The following is an 8,129-nucleotide window of genomic DNA, read 5'->3' as shown; positions in this document are numbered from 1 at the left end:
ACCAGATTGTGTTCACCTTAAGCGACGCGCAGTGCCTCTTGGACATAGGGAACGCATAGATCGGGAGTGTGAAGTTCCTCCATTGTCAGAAGGTGACGAAAATGTTGGTAGATATGCCGAGGAGCTGCTGGGATTAATAGTTAGAGCGGTAAATGCTTCTGTACCAACCAGGGGGAGAGCCGTTGCTACTTCTCCATCCCCATGGTCTGCAGACCTTGGAGGTATGCATCAGTCTGTAAGAAGGGGGAGGGGGTACTACCAGCGGAGTACCGTCTGGCGTGAAAAGCAGCTCTGGTTACGAAGGTATCGTGATGCCAAGGAGTTGTTCCAGAAGTGAGAATTAAGAGTTTGGAAAAGTATGTGCTGCACCAGCTAGCCATTGACCCTTAGGGAGTCTCCTATCAGCTGAACAGGGAAAAATGTGATCTCCCACGGTTCTGTCGACCATTAGGGACGGCGGCTGGGTCACGGAGTCCTGGAAGGAGACTGCTGAGGTCCTCCTTCGGACTAGATGATGACGAGCATGAGGACACGGAAATGCAGCCTCAGTTCCGCAGGGAGGATCTTCCTGAAGACACTAACAACACAGTGATGTACCCCTTTTCTGGGAAAGAGGTGGCGGAACATGTAAAATCCATAAAAAGGAGGAAGGCTTCGGGGCCAGACGGCATTGTAGTGGAGGTGGTGCAGTTCCTCGCCCCTCAGCTAATCGCACCCCCTACGAAGCTTTGTAACTAATGCCTGAGGCTTGGCAGATTTCCTAAAATCTGGAAAAAGACAAATGTTGTCATCATAAAGAAGGGAAAAGATAAAGATCCAATGGAAGCCAAGTCCTGTAGGTCAATATGTCCTCTAGATGTTCTCGGGAAAATTTTTGAGAGGCTATTGGCTTCCAGCCTAGCGGCACATAGGGTGTTGTGCGGGATGAGCGATAGGCATATCCAGGCATACCCAGAAAACTTTTATGTCGAGCGACGTGCAGTTTGGTTTTCGGCCGGGACGATCGGCGTCCGATGCAATCGCCCTGGCGGCTGAGGTCTGCAGCTCAGCCCCGCACAAATACGTGGTTGGCGTCATGGTGGATATCAGTGTCACCTTTGACAACCTGTGGTGGCCCTCGCTCTTCTACAGCTTGCGGGGGGAGGAGGGTGCAGGCACCCTCTATAGCTGTCTGAGGAGCTGTGAGGACAGGCAGGTCTGGTTATCGTCGCCTAGCGGAAAAATATGTAAAACAATCAAGAAACGTTGTCCACAGGGCTCTGTTCTGGGGCCACCCTTTTGCGATATAAATATGGAGCTCTTGCTGGAAAAACGGCAACTTAGTGACGACGTACTAGACCTGATAGCTCACACAGACGACCTCCTCCTGCTGGTTGGTGGTCGTAGCCGCGAGGACTTAGAACCTGAAGTGGAACGGGCCGTGACATAACTTGCTGAATGGCACACATATCCAAATTGAAGATCGCGCCAAATAAGTCGACATATTTGCTGCTTAAAAGTAGTTTAATTGGGGATCCCACTGTGAGGATAGAGGGAACACCAGTTCTCTGACGCCGCGAGGCTCCATATCTAAGTGTAATTATTGACGAAAAATGGAACTATACAGCCCTTATAGATACCGTAGCCCAGCGATCTTTAGAACTTTTTAACAATCTAATTAACATCGTGCACAGAAGATTCCATTTGTCACCCGACTTAATCAGACCTTACCACAATAGCATATTAACCTCTACAGTAGGATATGGGAATCTGGGCGCACAGGCTCACGAGAGTGATGGCTGCTATGGCTGTGAGGGGGGTGCAGCGGAATATGGTGTTACGCTCTGTTGGGCGTACAGAACAACTCCTAGAGGGGGGGGGGGGCTTTGCTGGTGCTGATAGGGCTACGTCCTTTCGATATTACAATCCGTGTACAGGCAGCATAGTAGTGGGTAACCAAGGGAAGACTATAGAGATTATGGGGATACGGGTGTGAGACAAATTGGCAACCAGAACAAGAGGGGAATAGCTATGGTAAGAGTCATGGGAGAATGAGGAATCAGGGCGGAGGGTTTTTTCAACTGTTGCCTGACGTTAGAGACAGATTACAGACGGGGTACTTTAAGCCGAGTAGGGGTCTAATGCACTTCCTCACAGGAGATGGAACATATCCGACATTTTATGTCGTTTTGGGAAACGGGCTACACCCGCGCGTGACTGTGGCGCTGAAGAAGTCACTCCTAATCACGTCATCTACGATTGCCCGACATACATTGATGTGGCCACAGAACTAAGACAACGAATATACAATCGTGACACCTTTTCTTTACTGAGACGCTATGATACCTTCCAGATACTTAACACCTTGGCGAACGAGGCATCACAAAGGAATCTGAGGGAGTTTATAAGCGACCACAATGGTCGCTGAATGAAAAGAACTGACCAAGACATGCACCCGCCCAGTACCGTCGGGCGCGGAACGGCAGATCGCCGTTACGGTCGAGATCCGCCGCGCTCCTGGTTTACGGAGGCAGTTGTGTCACCAACACCGAACTGACAATAGCACTTACTTAATAGTTATTAGGTCCTAGTAGTTTAAGAATAGAATGTAGATATCAATTGCAACCGCTAACATATAGGGACTGCAGCGAGTTAAGGCAATTTGGGCCAGCCCAGTACCAGGGGATTACCTCTGTGGCCAGGCCAGTAACCATAGGTTTATAAGATCGGCTGGCACACATGTAATGCTGTAGAGATTACAGCTTTTTGTATGCTTGCAGAGTAGAATAGTTAAAAATACTAACCTTGTCCATAGTAATAATGTGCTGTCACCGCCAGACACCACACTTGCTAGGTGGTAGCCTTTAAATCGGCCGCGTTCCGTTAGCATACGTCGGACCCGCGTGTCGCCACTATCAGTGATTCCAGACCGAGCGCCGCCACACGGCAGGTCTAGAGAGACTTCCTAGCACTCGCCCCAGTTCTACAACCGATTTTGCTAGCGATGGTTCTAGGCGCGCAGTCCGGAACCGCGCGACTGCTACGGTCGCAGGTTCGAATCATGCCTCTGGCATGGATGTGTGTGATGTCCTTAGGTTAGTTAGGGTTAAGTAGTTCTAAGTTCTAGGGGACTGATGACCACAGATGTTAAGTCCCATAGTGCTCAGAGCCATTTGAACCATTTTTTTTGCACTGGCAAAATACGCTCTCATTTGCCGAGACGATAGTTTAGCATAGCCTTCAGCTACGTCATTTGTTGCGACCTAGCAAGGCGCCATATTCAGTTACTATTGATATTGTGAATGATGTAGCGTCAAGAGCGACGTTCATCATTAGTGGATTAAAGTTAAGTATTCCACCAGCTACGTCCTTTTTTCTAAATTCTAATTTCCTTGTCCTGTTCCAGACCTCACGCCAGCCTGTGTGAGCTAAAACGCGTGCATTTCGGCCTCCTCTAGTAACACGGTGTTGGCTCTCCTGCCAACCACAACAAATAGTCCCTTAAGAAAGTATGTAGCTCCAACTGCTAATGTATTAATTATAAGATCCCTGATTAGCTTAGGTAGTTTGTTATGATGAATCATTATTGTATTTTGTTTGGAATAAAGATTTAAAACAAATATATCTGAAGTTGTTCTCTAGAAATTGTAGTTGAAGATAATTTTACTTTTACTGTGTGGAAGAGTCTTACTACTTTTTGAGCTTTCATCACGTCCTCACGTCCAGTCTTTCTTTTTGACTGCGTGAAGCAAGTGAAGGTGGCACAAAGGCACAAAGAAGAATTCCGATTGCACTGGAGGGGGGGTGGGGGGTGGTGTGAACGGAATAATAAGATTTCCGACATGAAGATATGAAGTTGCTTTAAAAAACAAGTTTTAACGTAACTAGATATAGCACACCAGTTGCGTTGAAAAACAATTTCCTCACATTGGCGTTCTTTAAAAACAGTTGCTGAAAATATAAGAACGTAGGCTTTCGCGGCTGGTGTCATAGTGATTAAAATTCTTCTGGGTATTGTGCCGCGTCATTGCCAAAAACTAACAACAGCAATAATAATAGTTTACTATTGTTGTTAGTTTTTAGCAATGACGCGGCATAATACCCAGAAGAATTTTAATCACTCAGTTGCTGAAAATGGTGAACGAAAACCTAAATGACAAGACTGGTCTTTGCGGTGGGCGGAGAGGTGTGAGCGGAAATGCTGACGTAATAGGCGCTCAGCGCTACCAACAGAAACTGCAACTTTTAACTTCAGCACGCAATTTTGTCCGCCCCGATAGCTGAGTGGTCAGCGTGACGGATTGCAGTTCTACGGGCGCGGGTTCGATTCCCGGCTTGGTCGGGCATTTTCTCCGCTCAGGGACTGAGTGTTGTGCTGTCTTCATCATCATTTCATCCCCATCCGGCGCGCACGTCACCCAATGTGGCGTCGAATGTAACAAGACCTGCACCAAGGCGGCCGGACCTGCCCCGCAAGGGGCCTCCCGGCCAATGACGCCAAACGCTAATTTCCATTTTACCACGCAATTTTGACACTACAAGTACTAGGTCCCGCGTTTGCAGAGATGAAAAAAAATCGGGAAGTCCATATGAAGTGTTCCGGACAAATCCTGTGTGTGACGATACCGAAAAACTGATCTATCGGACACCTTCTCTTATGCCACGTACATGCAGTTACCAGTGTTAGCAAAGTGGTAACCGCCAAGCGTGAGCGAGCATCGTATTCCTTTCAGTTCTTGCTCTAAAGGGAAAAAGCAGGCTGCTAGCTTGTTGATGTGGAGAATGTCTAATAATAAATGAATACTTGTATATACAGCTCTGAAACCGGGAGTATGTTTACAATGTCCAGCCGATATTTTTATAGGCAGTTACGTCGATATTTTGTTGTCTCTATACCGATACAATTTTCGATACGTTGACGGCCGACTGTTACATTTCTTAAATAACGATATATCAGATTCCCGATGTTTTTAAAAATATCAACAGTCTTGGTGTTAACGCCCCTCCATATTCAATCCAAATGGCGTTATTGGCAGAGAATGTCAGGCGGTCGGTTGATCTCGATTCGGCCATCCGGGTCAAAACGCGGAGCTTTGGTTTGGTTTTTGGGTTTACAAGGTATGTGAGATAAGTGAGGTACCATCGGACTTCAGGAAGAATGTAAGAATCCCAATACCTAAAAAGGTAGCTGCTGATAGGTGAGAATATTACCGAACTGTTAGTTTAGTGAGACATGGTAGCAAAAACCTGCCTCGAAGTATTCACAGAAAATTGAAAGACTGGCAGAAGACGACCTCTCGTTCCCGAGAACTGTAGAAATAGGCGAGGCAGTACTTACCCTACCATTTAGGTTACAGAAAGCCACACTGACGTTTATAAGCTTTCTGGATTTAGAGAAAGATTTTCGTAGTGTTGAGTCGACTGCTCGTTGGAATTCTGAAGTTAGAAGGAATAAAACACAACTTGTGCAGAAAGAAGACTGCAGTAGATTGACACGGAAAAGTTGGACAGGGTTGCAACCCATCCCTGATTTTATTCAACCTACATAGTGATCAGGTTGTGAAAGAAACCATTGGGGAATTTCGAATCGGTATTAAAATTCAGGGAGAATAAATAAAAACTTTGAGATTTACTGACGACATAGTGAGTCTGTCGTAGACGTCAATGAATTTGGAAGAGCAGTTGAAGCGAACGCACAGGTTCTTCAAACGAGTCTACAAGAGGAACAATAACAAAAGTAAAACAAGGCTGAACACAGTATTGTAAAATTAGATCACTCGATTCTGTAGAAAAATACTTTATTCTTCAGCAGAATTAGAATAATTTCAAACGAAATGGCTGGTTTTGGCTGGGATTGGCCACCCCCAGAAAATAAAACACATTCACATTGTGGTTTCCGTTATGGTGAGGCTAACCCAGCATATGTTTTATCTGAAGATGACCGATCCCGGCGGAAACCTTTCATTTTGTGGCAAATTTTTATAATTGTACTGACAATAAATTATTTTCAAATCAACCAGTTCGTGTGTGTCGAGTTCGATTTGTTAATGTCGTTCTTTCCAAGATAATGGGGGAATTAGATTAGGAAATACGACATTTAAAGTAGTAATGTGTTCTGGTATTTCGTCTGCAAAACATCTGTTGATTGCCGAAATGGAGAGGCTGTGACTAGCAAGAAAAACGTCTCTGAAGAGGAGAAGTTTGTTAACATCACTATAAATTTAAATGTTAGGAAGTCTTTTCTAATGGAGTTTGTGTGAAAGTCAAACATCGAGATTTAAAAGTTAAGACAAGAAAACGTAATGAGGAGACACTGTACCGAGGAAATTTTGCGGACAGACATGCATAAAAGAAGAGATCGATTGACAGATTAGATTTTGATGCACCAAGAAATGGTGAATTTGTAATGGAGAGGTGTATGGATGTATTGTAGATGGAGACCTATGGGTGATGAATATAGTAAGCAGGTTAAACACACTGTCCAATCAAATTACTGAAACTGTTTGTCAAAAGCCCGAATAACCACCTTTTGCAGAGCGGACCGCAGAGAGACGCCGAAGAAGAGAGTCGATGAAGTTCTGAAAGGTATCGACAGACACGTGGAGCCATGACGAATCCACTAGCGTGGCCAGCTGCGCTTGCTTTCTCCGTTGAGAATCCACAACGCGAACTGTCCGATCGAGGTTATCCCACAGGTTCTCGACTGGCTTTAAACCCGATGTGTTTAGTGGCCATGAGAATACGGTATACTCATTCTGGTGCTCTTCAAAGTACGCACGTACACTGCGAGCTTGGTGACACATTGTATTGTCCTGATGGTAGATGTAATCGAGCCGAAGGAAAACAAAAGTAAGTGTATGGGCGGACATGGTACCCAAGGATAGATACATAGTTGTGTTTATGTGCTGTGTCTTCCAGAATGACGACATCACCGAGGGAATGCCACGAAAACATTTCCCAGACTATAATTCTCCCTTACCCTGCCTGGACCCTTACGATTGTTGCAGGATTTGTGCTTTCAGACGTTCCACGCCGTACACCTCAAAGGTTATCTGTCATCTGAAAAAGCCACTGCTTGCCACTCCTTGGGCGTCAAGTTGCGCTATCCAAGTGCAAATTCCAGTCTCCGTCGGCAATAAACAGCAGGCAGCGTGGGTGCGTGAACTAGGCGCCTAGTTCAAAATGGTTCAAATGGCTCTGAGCACTATGGGACTTAACTACTGTGGTCATCAGTCCACTAGAACTTAGAACTACTTAAACCTAACTAACCTAAGGACATCACACACATCCATGCCCGAGGCACGATTCGAACCTGCGACCGTAGCAGTCGCGCGGTTCCGGACTGCGCGCCTAGAGCCGCTAGACCACCGCGGCCGGCTAGGCGCCTAGTGCAGAGGCCCTTATACAGCAACGTTCGCTGAACGGTCGTTGAGAAGACACTGTTTGTAGCCCCTTGTCTCATCTGGGTGGTCAGTAGGTCAATAGTTGGACGTCTATTCGCCCGTACACATCTAGGTAGCCGTGGTTCACCCCTGTCACCTATGGCCCGTGAAGAACCACAGTCGTAGCCTCGACACTGGTTTTGGATAGGGGCATTCTGCCATTCATGGTGTATTTTAATGGCATGCAAACGGTTTACTGACTTAGCTATTTCGCAAATGCTTCCAGTCTTTACCGAAACCCTACGATCACGCCCTTTTTGGATGTAAGATAAATGGCTGCATATCCACATTACGACGACGACTGCACTGTTTTCCGCGTCCTCGCCTCCCCCCCCCCCCCTTCCCTGTCAGGCTTTGCATACAGTCCACTGATAATGCTACCATCTGCCCTCTGTGACTAGTGAGCTGTAGTAAAGTTTACTGTTTTGAAGAACGCGCCGCAGCGCATAGTGTATACCAGTCGCCCTCCGTTTCTGGCGGTGCGCCGCTGTGGCAATTGCAGCTTTGGTGTCTCCCTCTGGCGGGAAAGGGGAAACGTTGCCTGTTCACATGCATTTAAGGGGCGCTATGAGCTCAGCAAAGGTCTTGAACCCCCTCACCCCCTGGTTGCTCCGCTCCTCTCCCATCCCCGCCCCCTGCCCCGTCTTCACCGTTGTGTCCCCCCCTACCCTCCATCCCTACACCCTACATCTCCTTTCCCAAGGTGGC

The sequence above is a fragment of the Schistocerca cancellata genome, chromosome 2 (assembly GCF_023864275.1).
Source record: "Schistocerca cancellata isolate TAMUIC-IGC-003103 chromosome 2, iqSchCanc2.1, whole genome shotgun sequence".
Classification (NCBI taxonomy): Eukaryota; Metazoa; Arthropoda; class Insecta; order Orthoptera; family Acrididae; genus Schistocerca; species Schistocerca cancellata.
Note: the sequence above shows the minus strand (reverse complement) of the source record.